At 38.3% G+C, this 14,561-nt stretch overlaps 1 long non-coding RNA gene across 1 annotated transcript in view; it reads left to right on the top strand.

Moving 5' to 3' along the window:
- The window catches only part of LOC134564797 (uncharacterized), a 75,306-nt gene extending 61,576 nt beyond the window's left edge, over positions 1 to 13,730 (top strand). The window contains exons 5-7 of the long non-coding RNA XR_010083652.1: positions 6,584 to 6,627; positions 7,305 to 7,395; positions 11,306 to 13,730. This is a non-coding gene — a long non-coding RNA (uncharacterized LOC134564797). The remainder of the gene's footprint in view (positions 1 to 6,583; positions 6,628 to 7,304; positions 7,396 to 11,305) is intronic.
- Positions 13,731 to 14,561: the final 831 nt, after the last annotated feature.

The following is a 14,561-nucleotide window of genomic DNA, read 5'->3' as shown; positions in this document are numbered from 1 at the left end:
TCCTAAATTAATTGATATGTCTGGCTCTTATTTACCCAGACTTCCAACTTCTCTACATTTGTTGGAGAAAGGGAAAGAAAGATAAAGCCATACATTTCACTGTTTTCATGTGCTGATCCTAGAACTTCATGTATCAGACCTGAGATTTGATGTCTTCAAGGTGTATTTTACCAAGCCTATGGATGAAATAATTAATCTCCAAATTCTGATAATCTCTAATGGATGATTCTACTCTTCTTTTTCCTCTACTGAATGTCAGTTTTGTTCCAGTAGCTCATATGAAACATCCTTTATTAGGATCTTCAAAGATAAAACTACTCAAACTAAACATAATCTTACTATTTTACCTGTTATTTAGACATAGAATTTAACTATGAGTCATAAATAGATGATTTTTACTGTAAAATAGCACAATTCTATATATGACAATTTTTTCACAAATTAGTTTGTTTGTGTTAACTTTTGTACTGAGTAATTCAATTTCCTGTTTTTACAGTGCAAGTGTCAAGTAAATTGTTGGGAAAGCTGTTTTTAATTGACTTTAATTATGGTATAATACATGCATGGGACTAGTTGCATGGCGTAAGAGAACTGTTTATGGGAAGTACATTTGTGACTGGGTTTTTAAGGTTTTACCTTCCCTGGGTCTGTAAATTCCAGTTTATTTCATGCAGTTTCCCATCCTCCAGCTAGGTTAGCACTTACCAAGGAAAATGCAGCAAAATTCCTTCAAATACTGTCAATATCTAGATCCGCACCTACAGCACAGCAGAAATTGCACCCCTTCTTAACACCATCTCCTCCCTTTCAGGAAGATAAGAATAATTGTCTCAAAACTGTGATGATCTTGGAAGATAAATTATGCTCTGCACAATATTTTTCCAAGCTATTAATGAAGTCTTAGAAAGAGGGGGATATTTTCCAAATATGGACGTGGTTAAGGACTGGTAATTACAGTTAGAGTGGACTTCAAGCCACTGTAGCTATAGATCACTCGATTATTTCAATGACCATCTCCCTGCCAGGGGACCTCCTCCAAAGTTCTCTGAAGACTTTTCAGCCATGCATTCTTCACCAAACCTCAAAAGCTGAGGTTTGAGGTGATTTACCTCATTATTGCCAACAGCTTTGAAATATCCGTAAGGGCAATCCCCATGGACATTTGACTCATCAGCTTCCTGTTTCTACTGAAATCCAGATGTCAGAAATAATCTACTATGGCTGAAGAAGAAAAAAAAAAACAAAGAAAAAAGTTGGCTGAGTATTTTAAAATCTTCACACACCACGGAAGTTTGGGTGTAATTTTCCTCATACTTCATTCATACCTTTAAAAGAAGGGGAGAGGAAAACATGTACTTAATCAAAATCCCAGGCGTGCTTCCTGAGCCTATGTGTTTTGCAGATGGCAAAACTCAGAAGACAGATTGACTTTTAATCAATGTTAAATAAAGAAGAGCATCTGCTTCATGTAGTAAAAATGTACCCTATGGTCCCAGTCATCTGGCACACTTGCTGCTGACATCACTGACTCAGTGACCGGGAAAGTGTGGTGGTAGCACAATGCACACCAAAGGTGGGAACAGGGGTACCTGTGATAGAATAACTCAGTATTCAAGAGTCCATTTACCACACCTGGGCACAACACACTGAGGGAGTAATTCCTCATAAAATCCATGGGAAAAAATCCTTCTTTATTGTAGAAACAGATAAAAAACTCAACTGCTTGAATAGTTTATATTTCTGAAATGACTGCGGACAGGGTCTAAACTTTGTTGTTAGATTGCAGTCTCATTGTCTTTTAAGCAAAGGGGTGCAAACCCAGAAATTGCTTGGGTAATTGGCTGGAACATTTTATTCCCTAGTACAACTTATTATTTGCTGGTGAAGACATTCCTATTTGAGGAGAAAGAACTGAAGCTGTATTTGCCTTCAAGAAAGGTTGGTAGCTATATGTACTCTGCCATGATCTGTTTCACTTGTTTTCAAGCTTGAGAAAATAAAATTGCAAAAAACATAAGAACAAGGTGTTTTAAGAACTATGAATAGAAAACAAACATAATGGTTGATATAAATAATGTATCAGTAACTTGAAGGCTAACTTTTTAAGTCATCCAGAAAAAATATGCAAAGTACTATGTTTACAAACATGTAGGTTCACTTTTAGAATGAACAATCCACATAAAAGAAAAGTTTCCTAGATAACTACTTTCCAAGAAAAATCCTTCAACCAGGTGTAAAAAGGTATGAAAAACATGCTAAACTAAGAACAATAACATGAACCTGTGTGCAGTAACGTTCTGAAGAACCTGAAGTGTATGGGATGTAGCTATTTCGGGAAGATGTTTGGAACTCATGTCAGAAGATATTCTCTTTAGATGAAAGTCAAGAGTGATTCCAGTTAATCATAATGGCACTTTAGGGCCTCTTCAGGCCTATCTTATAAACTGGACTGCTGAGGGCTGTTTAGCACAAGTGTAAGCTAAAATCACACACGACCCTCAAAGAAGTGCTAGCAGGTAAGAAAAAAGGTCTGAACAACCACCCCCACACCCCCTCACCCTCCTCCCCTCCCCCCAACAAAAGAAAAAAAAAAAAAGAAAAAAAAAGAAAAAAAGAAAACTAAACGAAACAAAACAACAAAACCCAACCCAAAAACCACAGCCTTGTTTCAGAGTCTCTAGGACACAGCAGTCTTTGTCTTCTGAGCATTTTCTGGCAAGCCAGGGCTTTACTTTGGCAAGCGTTAACCCAGTTTGAGGGCAAAGGCTTCACTTTCTTATCAGCTATCTGTTGCTTAATGACAGCATACTCAGTCTTGTCCACGCTTGCTAAAACTTGTCATCCTAGAGGTTCTAGAGTAACTTCTGGAATCACTTTTAAGGATACAGGATCTTAGCTGAAGATCCTTTAGACATCTTAAAGAAATCTAGATTACCTTCACCACCATTTAAAAGCAAGGAGAGGGGAAGGTCAGATGTATCATCTTGCTAACAAAACAAAAATTGCTCTGTAGTAACTGGGAAAAAAACAAATGACCCTGCTTCTTCTTGAGGGAGCGGAATACTCCTATTCCCTTTTCCCAGAAGCTGCAGCTTCTAGCTCTTTTCTAACATAATTGTGGGTTTCTAATCAATTCCCTGTATTATGAAAATCAGAAAGGGAAGGGAGTATGTGGGAGAAAAATGTCCATATATAAGACATATATTAAGGATAGCACTAGAAGGAAAGACTTGAGAACAGTGCTAAATGAATCATCTGAGGTGTTTCTTGGGTTATAAAGTCTTGCATGTCTTACAATGGTTTCTTGGCTGCTAGTCGAGACCAAGTTTGTCAGTCACTAAAAGTTTACTGGAAGTCTGAAAGCAGGAAACTTATCTGTTGGGTTTGGTTTTACATGTAAGCCTTTCTCTTTCATCTTCTTGTCCTGCTTCACATTTTTCCTATTGTTTAGATGTTCCAGTTTTTAGAATGTCCTAATAATCCTTTGAAGTATTTAATTTCCTCTTTTCCAATCTAAGCCAAAACACAGACTATATTCCATTTGACTGATGTTTGACCATAAGGATTTTTTGTATCTATGTTTGCACACACATAGATACATACATACAGTGCAGGCACAGGCATGTAATACTTCAGAAACACACCAATCTGTTACAAAGCTGAAAGCAATCTTCAGCCCAAATTCCTCAGTAGGTCATTCAGGGAGCTTTTTGAAGGGCAATAGAAGAATATCCCTTGTGCTCACAATTATTTAATGAAGAAACATCTAGATTGCTTTCAGAGCTCCATCCAGCAGAGGACTGTGTGTTCCACTAGAAAACTAAGCTTTCTCTGAGAACCACTGGATGAAAAGCTACACTTATTTTGCCATGCAAACTATGCAATTTAATGTGTACTTTTCTTAGGAGGTGACATGGAAAAAAAGACCTAACTAAAGTCTTCTGATCTAATGCCCAAAATACACTGCATTTATTTGCTTTATATATCTTAATGAAAAAAAGTCTTTTGAAAAATGTTCACATTTAGACACAAAAGAAAGCAAATAATTTAAAATAATTACTTTTTAAATGTCAGTTTTTCATAAATGAACCATCAAAGCATAATAGAGCAGGAGCAGGGCAACATTGTCAAGCAGGTATCCACTTCATAAAGCTGCACTCCAGCAGCAAACATTTTTAAAAACTAAATCATTGAAGGGCTATTATCTTTTTGTGGCTGCAGTCCATTTCTTCTCTCCTTTGGTTGGTTTTGAGGAAGGTTTCAATGGACTTAGCTGGTATCCTGGCACTCTTGCAATGTTAGACCCCCATGTGCTTCTCCACTTCCCCATCCAAGCAAGAGCTATGCAGTTTCCCCTTCTGCCTGCAGTCACACAGGAGGACAAGGGTGCAGAAGGGAAGAGAGAGTGTAGAACAATTAAATTCTCACAAGATTTTCCAGGATCTTTCTTTGCACTGTTTTCCTTTGTATTTTGTTGGATAAACTAGAAAAAATTTGCAAAGCAATAGGGAACTCATCCATATAGAACAAAACTGACAGATTCTATCAGTACATGGGTAGGTTTATGTAGAGAAACAATTTTTTTTCTGATTGTCTGATAGAAACCTGTATGTTCTCTAGAAAGTTGCTTCTTCCTCTCTTGAATAAAGCAGTGACAAGTTTAGCTTTCTGATTGTTTGTGATTTCCAGAAGGCTCTCCTGCAGCACAATCAGTACATGACATGAGGCATATTAAACCAAGCAACATGCTGCTCCTTTCAAAAAATCCCCAGCAGTAGGACGGTTTTTGTACCTCTGATCGTTTTTCTTCATAGAGAGGGAAGGCCACTAGAATATAAGATGGAAACACAAAAGGAATACTTGTTCCAAATAACCCACACTAAGTCCTTGATGAGCTTTCCTTCCTTTTCTCCTCAGCTTGGCTACAGACAAAGAGAAACACTCAGCAGAACACTGAATACTGAGAATACTGAGTATAACATGCATGCACTCTTTCAGGAAAACATTTTCATTGTGCTGCCTTCTAGTCCAAAAATTATTTGGCAGAAATCTTACTAACTATTTTTCACTTTGTGGTTTTTATCTACCTTATAAGTTATACTGGGAATAGAGAAGTTCAAATTCCAGCCCAAATGAAGACAATCATTTACATATACATCTCTTTCTTCATGTCTATTTGTGTTGCCTTTTGCCCAACTTGTAAGTGAAACTTGAGATAGCTTCAATAAGAAGGAAATAGAAAAGGGCATCTTTATTTGAAGACCTCCAGAGGCAGTTATGGAAAGATGTCCACAAAAGCCTACCCCCAAGGGGTCAGTACATTTTACAGGTTTAGGAAATTAGCATAATTGATAAAAAGCACCAACTAGGAGGACAAGTGATGATGCAGTTCCCTCCCAGGTCAAGCCACTTCTCTGGAGCCTCCCTGTCAGCACTAGCTGTACTTTGTCCATGAGAATGTATCTGGAAGAGTTGTTCTCAGCCTCGGTTCCCTTTACTCCACCTCATTTGGGCTCAACCAGGTTTTTTCAATCACAGGTGCTGCACAGAGATTTGTTTTTCTTGTAGTGCTTGCTTGTATAAAACATTTCCCTTCTGAAATGAGAAGGTATGGGGGGTCAAGCATTTTCTCTCATTTAATATTTTTGTTTGTTTGTTTGTTTTGTGAAACTTAAGAAATTGCTGGGATTTTTTTTGCTATCATGTTGCCTCCTTCTGTGATGGTTAAGGGGTTAATGTGTTGGCATAAGGTATTGATCAAAGCACAAGAGTAAGACCAAACCCGAATTCTTTTTTCAATTGTGCTGGATGAAACAGACTCATACCATGCTTTTGTTATGATCCCTTTATTCCTTCAAAGACCTGTACAACAGCTGAGCTTATCACGAGTTGGAAAAAAGCCCTAGATTTTATGGTTGTATGAAACCTAGGAAACAGCAGGTCCTTGATTCAGGTCTCTGCATATAAGAATGCAGCTCTGCTCTCTAGGGACAACAGGCTGCAATGTTTTAAATCATATAAGTAATTCAATGTCTGTTTCTTACTGTAGTTGGTAGGCTTTCTCTAAACTGAGAAGGGCAGTTCTTCAGACAGAACACTGAACAAAGGATAAAGTACAAATGCCATTCAATGGCTTCTAGCATAACTGATAAATGCTTTTTGTGTTCCTGTATCTGTCAGGTATGATATTAAACCTTCTCTTGTTAATCCTGACTACAGGTTTTCAGAAATATAATAAAACCATAGTTTTGCAGTGAAATCACCCATGGTGTGAGTTGAATTTTGAAGAATAATGGATTTACCTACTCTATGGAAAAAAGAATCGCTTTGTGGGTTTTCAAATGTGTAAAATATTTTCTCTGATATTAGTTTCTGTTCCTATGTGTTTTTCTAAGAATTAATCTATTTAAAATTCATTCAGGATGATACAAAATACATTAGCTCCTGTATGCCTGGAATTATTCTTTTAAAAATATATATGCACATTTCTAACTGAGCTTCAAAATACATCGCTGTTCTTTAGCTGATATGAATGAAGCCTATCTAATTATGAAAATCATTTTTTATTGTCTTTTTTTTCCAGACGAATATCTCCATGACAACAAAGTACAAGAAAACAACATACTAGTGAGTTCTCTCATTACTTACCCTATTATGAACATCTAGTTATCACCAGATTTCTTATGTGACTGCCTGGAGTACCCCAAGTGTAGACACTTAAATGTGTCTCTGGAAAAGCTGTGTCACACAGCTTGATAAGCTCATACTTGTAACTTTCAAGTATTCAGCTACAAAGTAAATTAATATTTTAAAGGCAGTTTGTGGGTTGCTTAAGGAATATTTGTGTGCAAATGTTGCCCAATGAAGAGAGTAAAAAAGAAATGTGCTTTCCAGCTAAATGTACCCAATAAAGTTTCAATGACGCAAAACACATCTGGCTTCAGGTTTTGCAATGCACTTCATAAATAAATTTTGATTAGTCACAGGTTTGCAAATCTACAAAGCAAAGCTGTGACCAGTGTCTCTGTATGTGGAAAGCTACTTATGGTATTTGGCTGGAGACCTTACAAAATTTGTATTTCACCAGCTTTGGGAACTTTTTTTGTGGTTGTATCTGAACTGCAGTTTGACTTTTGGCTTGCTCAACATAAAGGAGAAAGCAAAATTGAAAGCTAAAGGTTCTGTGTAGGTAGAAGCAAGAGAAAATGATCATATGAATAAATAATGGCTTTGCAGCCAAATTTGTGTAGCACTGTTCTTTTGTTTTTATTTGCCCTTTAATACAAGAGCAATTCGTATTTCAGAACTCAAGCCCAAGCACTGGAATCAGGATTTAAAGTACAAGGTTTTAATAACCCTGTCACACGTTCAAAAGCTCTGCAGATCTGTATCTCTGTAAGTAGCATTTTCATTTCATTTTCATAAGGAAACAATCTCAGTCCAGTACTTTGCAATTACTCCAAGATTGTCAGGAGAGATTTTGGCTCATATCTGGAAGTAAGGAGGCAATCTCAGTAGAGAGGGGTAGAAAAAATTGTGTGGCCACCACAGGGCAGCCATGAGAAAAGAGAAAGCAAGAAGAAGAAGATGCTTGGAAGTAGATCTCACTGTCAGAAAGTGGATATCCAGTCACCCCCTTCTGATGCTCAGTAAACACAGCAAATATCACCAGAGCCAGAACTTCAACATGACTTTTCTTTTACTAGAAGAAGGGGAAGGAAATTTGCCCATAACTAATTGTGCACTTGAGAGCAATGGAAATAAATAATCAGAGGAACTTGCTGGCATATGGAGTCTCCCAAAAGAAACAAAACATACAGGAAGTATGGGAAACACCAAAGCCAACCTTGGTTTCATCCTTTTGCTCATCTACTCTAGTTTATCTCTCTGAATGATCTGGAAGAAATTACACGTGTAACCCATTTTGTGATATTTCCAACATGTCCCAGATGTCATCCCTCAGTATCAGAGTAGGGAAGTCTGTTTATGAGGAAGGGAAATAGCTGCAATTTATGGTCTGACAAAGTCAGTATAATAACTGATTAGTGAGTTAGTGGGTTTCTGGTATTCTGCTTCTACTAACCACTTTTCTCCCATCAATTGAGATGTCTCATTTTATGGCTTCAAAGATGCTCAGAACAATGCTAGAAAGCAAATGGACTAAGAACAATAAATAGACCTGCATTTTAATTTAATACAATACAATTAATTTAAAACAATACAAGTACAAATACAACTACTATTCATCCCATCCAGAAATTTAGCTTTCAAGTTATGAAAACCATCACTAAACTATGCTGTTATTTCCAGTGCCTGGGAACAACATAAAAAAGATCTTGTTTTATGGAAAGGTCAGATCCTCTCACAATTGGAAAAAACCTGTTTGAGAAGTTTGGTCAAACCAAAAAGGCACTTCTGCAGTTTCTCACTACACTAGCCAGTAAAATAATAATTTTTAAAAAGAATAGTGAGGAACTGCAGATTATGTGCTCACATCTTTGGCCTCTCCAATGTTGCAGAAACACAATCAGATGAAACCCAGTCATAACATGCTTGAAGTTAATTGAGGAGACTGCAATCATTTTGCACAACCTTGTTGTATACCCAAGGCCGTAAATTCTTCTCCACCTGAAATACACTGTACCACAGGTTTTAAGTGGCAAAGAAGGGAGGTTGAATGGGAAGACAAAGACAGGGCTCAGTTCTGAAAGGCTCAGATCTGAAACAGTGGAAGAGACAGGGTGAAAGAGAAAACTGAAGAGCAAAAAGAAGGGGCAGGACTCTTCATGTGGGATGGCACTGTGTTGTGTAGGTATGCAAGTGAGTGAGCATGACAGCTACATGATGACTGGTTTAGCAAGGCCAATATAAGAGATGGGAGACATACCTGTGGCTCTGCAGAGTGCACACACAGAAGAACCAGTGGAGAGTCCATCCTCATGACCAAACCACAGTTACTATGGGCACCTCTAGCATTATTTCAGATTCATAGACCCAGGTATGACAAAGGTGTTGATCCTGTGTTGTTTTAGCAAGAGTGGACAAGAAAGCCTGGATATCCCTGCCACAGATGGACAGAGACACAAGGCAAGGGACGCAAAGTTTACAAGTCTCAGCAGATCTATTCACACCAGCCATAGCCTTTGAGAACTCTTCTTGAGAAGTTTCCTAACAACCTGGCTTTCTGACTGGGGGAACTGCATGGCCTCATCCTAAGGACTCTGTTTTTCTGTAATGAGGTAATCAGGTCCAGGCTTGTGCAAGGTAGGTAGGTGGGAAATAAAAACCCAAATTCATCTCCTTGAGGGAGTTGGGAGATACAGACACTTCTGGAATTAAACTCAAAATAGACTGTGTCCCAGATTTCCCAATGAATATGGGGAGATGCTGATTTATTTTGGTTGATCTATTTTGTCTAATGTAACTTGTACTGAAGCATAAGAGTAAAAAAGATTACATGTGTGTGTTGTGTCAGGACCCTTTGTTCTCTGCTGCCACACAATAAGTGCTAAGCCAGAGGAGTCCTAGAAGGTACTTACCTGCCTGTTGGCATTCATGACACATTCCCAGAGACAGAATACAGATCTCTGTGGTACTGTAGCTCTGTAGTTTGAACAATGCAATGAGTGGCCAGGACTTGCAGGGACGAGGCAGATATCTTCACAGTGGAGACATGGGAAGTCCTCCCATGAGAGTGAAAAGTTTGGAAGGTCTGCCTGAGGCATGTATTTGGAGAACAGAAAACCTCAATTTTTTAGGTTTGTACAATGCTGTGATCTTCCAACCAAAAGAACAAAGGACATGCCTCAAAAGATGAGGCACAGGGGACAGGCAGAAGACATGGCTATACCCTGATTAAACTGGAGAAAAGTATTGAATCCCATGGTTATATAGAGACATAGACAACTCTACTGTAATGTAGTCCTCAGAATGGAAGTACTTGAAGTTCCAGGCATTCACTTTTTACAATGAGATATTAAATTTCTGATCCCTGCTTTCTTCCTCTGGCTCACAAATATATGGGCTGCCTGCAGCCATTTTGCATTCGTGGGAAGGTTTGACTAGATCTCCAGAGAAGTGTCTGTATGAAGAGGCTGTATGAGCTCTGCTCCTGGCAGAAGATGTTGTGATGAAAACCCAGAACTGGAAATGAAGAGACTCCACGCTGCTAGCAGCATGCTGGCCTGTGAGCTTAAGCAGTCTGGTTAAGATTTCAAATAAATGTTTCAAAATTGGAATAATTTCACTCGCCTGTCTCTTAGGAGGGCATGAGGGGAAACTGGATTGCAGAGATGTAAAAGAGGCTGAAAGAACACACAGCCACTTCTGCTTCACTGTCACAACCCCAAAGACAAGCCTACTTTGTTGTAGTATTGTGTAGGAAAGAAGCAATAAGCAGTTCACAGGCTAAACCATATCCTCTGGCTCAACACTTTATTCTGGGATGAAAACTTTTCTGGGCCTGGCTTATTTGCCCTGCCCAGACAGACTGAGGAGCAGCCATCTTATGCCGTGAAACAATGGAGGGAAATTTGAGTTTGTCTTTCCATGATATGTTTGTCACCTACAGACAGGAGGATCTCATATCTTCCTTGGGCAAACTGCCTACAACTCCTGACTTTTCTGTTCTAACTCTTCAAAGCAGTGCAGTTTCCAGAGAGTAGTAACTGTGCTTTCCAAGTTGCAGAATCAATCATCAGAGTATTTCCCTACTTCATAGTTATTTTTCATAAATTTGGATCCTTTGCATAAAGTAATCACGTCTTCAAAAGCTTAACATTGGTATTGAAAAGAAGATAATTAAATACATCCTGACAAAAACAAATCATAGACCAGTCTAGAAATGTGATAATGTCTGTTTGCAAGATTGGGTTATTTACTTCATCCAGACTGCCAATATCCAGATTTGCCATTATCTTTTCCCAAGTTTTACTGTGGATAAGGATTTTTCCTGTGATGAAATATTTTCTGTAATTCAGGAACCAGCCTCTTGCTAGATAAGAACTATCCAGCTATATAAAGTGAGACATATTCTTGGCCTGCACCTGTCTGTCTACAATAAATAAAAATTTAAAAAATAAATATTATGTTCTTTATAAAGAAGCCTGCCAGTATTTGCTAATTGGAGAGAAAAAACTTAGCCTGAAACACAAAACAGAGACTGTATTGGTTAAAATTCCTGGAAGAGTTACTAGCTTCCATACATATTTCTGATTGCCTGATGGTATGGTTTCTTGCAGTTAAAAGACATAAATGTGATTGTCTGCATTCAGCAAAGTAATAATTATTTTCTTTCCTTTTTCAGGACGGTTCTTAAGCAGATAGAATTTTAAGTCCTACAGAAGTCAGTGACTGCTATACCCAAAGTCAACCCCATGCCAGCTTGGTTGGAGGAATGGCCCTGCTGAAGCTCAAGGATAAGAATGGATTTCCCAGGATAGCAGATATCTTAATCACCATGGTTGTGGTGGTGAGATTAGAAAAGCATTTGCAGCTGTGTCATACGAGTGCCAAAGGGATAGTTTGTTGTATGTTGCAAACAGAAAGGTGACCAAAAACTTAGGAAAAAATCTAACTAAAGGCTGACCTTGTCTAACATCCCGTCTCCAGCAGTGTCCAATGCCAGGTGTTAAGGAAAGAGGTGTATTTCTCTTGACCACCTTCCCAATGTCCAACAACAAGCAGTTCAGTAATTCCTGGGCCTTTGTAAGCAATAGCTTCCTATCAGGTTTTTCTTCTCTGAATTTGTGCAATTCTTTCTTGAAACCTTGGACACTTAATATGTCCACTGCCCTAATGTCTTCTCTGTGGAGAACCCTGCATAGGTATTTTGTGTTTTGTTTTCTGCACTCATCTCATTTGATATCTCCTGGTTCCTACTACAGAGGAAATGATGAACGCTTTTTCCTTATTATTTATTTCTCATTGCACTGATTGCCTTATTAGGAACTACTAACAACAACAACCTCAATAATCTTTCCCATAGAGCTCTAGTTTAATTCTTTCTTCAACAAAAACATTTGACCACTCTTATTTTCTCTTTGGCTTTTCCATTTCTTCTGCATCCTTAAGGAGGTACACTGTACTCAAGGTGGGGAAGAAAAAAAGTTGTGACATCTTCTACTATGCTATTTTTTTCTCAATCAATTCCAAGCACACGAATTGCCATATTATGGAATAGTGGTTGATGTTTATAGTGGTTTATAGTATAGAATAGTGGTTGAGTTTTTTTCCCTGTGAAAACCAGGATCCTATTTCCATAGAGAAACAGTTCCACCCAAGCTGCTCAAAGTATACGTTAAACTGGAACTTTTTTCACTGACATGCAGTTTTACAGTTGTCTACACTGAATTTCATCTGCCATTTTCTTACTTTATGTCTTATTCTGTGATGCCTTTCTATAGTTCTTTTTAATCAGGCTTTACCTCTGCCTCCTAAATAACAGACAAAATCTGGAGGTTCTGATATATTTCACTCCCTTTTCCAAATCTAAAACGTTTGTTGGCTCTATTGATGACCAGCTTCCACTGTAAAAAATTATCAGTTCCTGCCATCTAATTTTATTCCTTCTTTTAATTATGCAAGGTTTATTCAGTGTATCATAAGGCTCATTAGATTTATGAAGAATCTCTGCTGAGGGAGAGTCCTGCTGTGTGATGCTAAGAAAAGAGCTGTGCATCCTCCTTGACACACTGCCCAAAAGAAATAGCTATACCTGAAAATTCCTTTGTCAGTAACTCAGGTTTGGCTGCAGTTATCAGAACCTCATTAATAGCTTCATGTACGTTGCAGTTTCATACCTCTTCATTCAGTGCAATGATGGGGAGATGCCTGTGCTCTTTGTCTCTAATGAAAAATATTCCCTTCAATCTCAGATATATTAGGACATGCAGAAAACCCAGAAGGTGTAGGCAAACATACTCTTCATACTGCAAGATTTTTCACTTTGGGCATTTTCTTAGCTTTTTACAGAGGTCTCAGCCTTCCCTGTGATCTGTCAGCCAAATTCCAGAGGTATCTCTACCATCCACACTCCCTTTCTGCCTTTAACCTCTTGCAATTGTAAATGTTCTTTAATGTGATGCACAGCATGGCTCCTGTTCTGAGTGCTTGGCATAATGACAGGAGAGTTGTTCATGCTCTCTCTGGGCTGTGTGAGTGCTCAAAGAATTTTTTACCCAGAAGGCAATTGCTTGAGGCAAATTTAGTGTATTTGGGCAAGTGTCAACTAGAAGACCTGTGTCCTCCCCCTCTCAGTTCATGAGATTGTGGTTAGGGAAAAAATAGTATGGGTACAATTCATTGTAACTTATGGTAGACATAGTATCTCATACCACCTGAAAACCAGAAGTAAACATTTTTCACATTTTTATTCTAGTTTTTCTGAGGTTATACACAGTTACAGTGAAGTTTGAGATAAAGTGAGGACAAAGACACTTGAGAGCTGGGAGTTAGGCCAGTGGCTTCTCTGACACACAGGTCTGGTTTGAAATAAAATCACAACAACTTGCCAGTGTTCAGAAAGGGAAGTCAGAGGAACTCCAGCTGAAATTACTTAAACTTATGTTTAGCAATCATGGTAATACTAACACTATATGGATCCCTGTATGGTACCTAATCAAAAAATAAAAATTTCTGAAAGTCTCCTAGATAACAGGAGACGTGTCTCAATTGTTGTATTTCCTCTTCTTTTTTTTCTGGCCTATGTATTTTATTAATCTGTTCCAAAGTATTTGAAGTCTTTGAGGGACAAGAGCAGTGCCAGTAAAATGATCTCTGTAATTCAATTTGTCCCCACAGCAGAAAATTAGAGTAGAAAAAATATTTCCTTTGAAGGAAAGTATCATTCATTTGCAGATATAAGAGAAAATTTCATCTTGCTTTCTTCCAGAAGAGCTTCCCCTTCAGAGACTGTTGCTGAGACCTCCACTTCTTAGGTCATGGTCATCTCTTTTAGTGTTTTTATTTGCTACAAGTTGTCTGTCAAGAGGGTGAGAGAGAAAAGAGGAAATAGCTCTGCACCAGCTCTTCAGGTCACCAATTATGAAAGTCACCCCTTTGGATTTTGGCCAATTACTTCAGATATCTCCCTCTGAAATTAGAAAATCATCTTGGGACCAGCCTATACCCTTAAAGTGAAATCATGCTGTTACTTTCCTCTGATATTTGGCTGAAAAAAGCTCTGTATTTGGTTATTTTTCTAACACAACATGACAGGTCCCCGTAGGTCCTAGCTCAAAACTAGCATTTCCCCTCCACCCCATCCCATTTAACTGTAATGAAGCAACTGTTCAGAAGCAGAGATGACGACATGACACCTGTGAAAATACAAGATCATAAATACCATTATGTCATTGTAAATCTGCAGGAATTAAATAAAATTATGAAAATTGCAGAGTCTGTATATCACTCACAAGGCAGTCCTGAGGGTGTGGGTGTTGAGACAGTAAGAAGCTCAGCACCAGGCCCAGGAGAAAGCCCAAACCTCTGTTTGTAGGGCTGAGTCGAGCCTCATTGCTATGACATCGTAATGTCTCTGAAGCCCAGGTTTCCATTAACTT

The sequence above is a fragment of the Prinia subflava genome, chromosome Z, assembly GCF_021018805.1.
Source record: "Prinia subflava isolate CZ2003 ecotype Zambia chromosome Z, Cam_Psub_1.2, whole genome shotgun sequence".
In the NCBI taxonomy this organism is placed as follows: Eukaryota; Metazoa; Chordata; class Aves; order Passeriformes; family Cisticolidae; genus Prinia; species Prinia subflava.
This window is presented reverse-complemented; position numbering and strand designations above follow the sequence as displayed.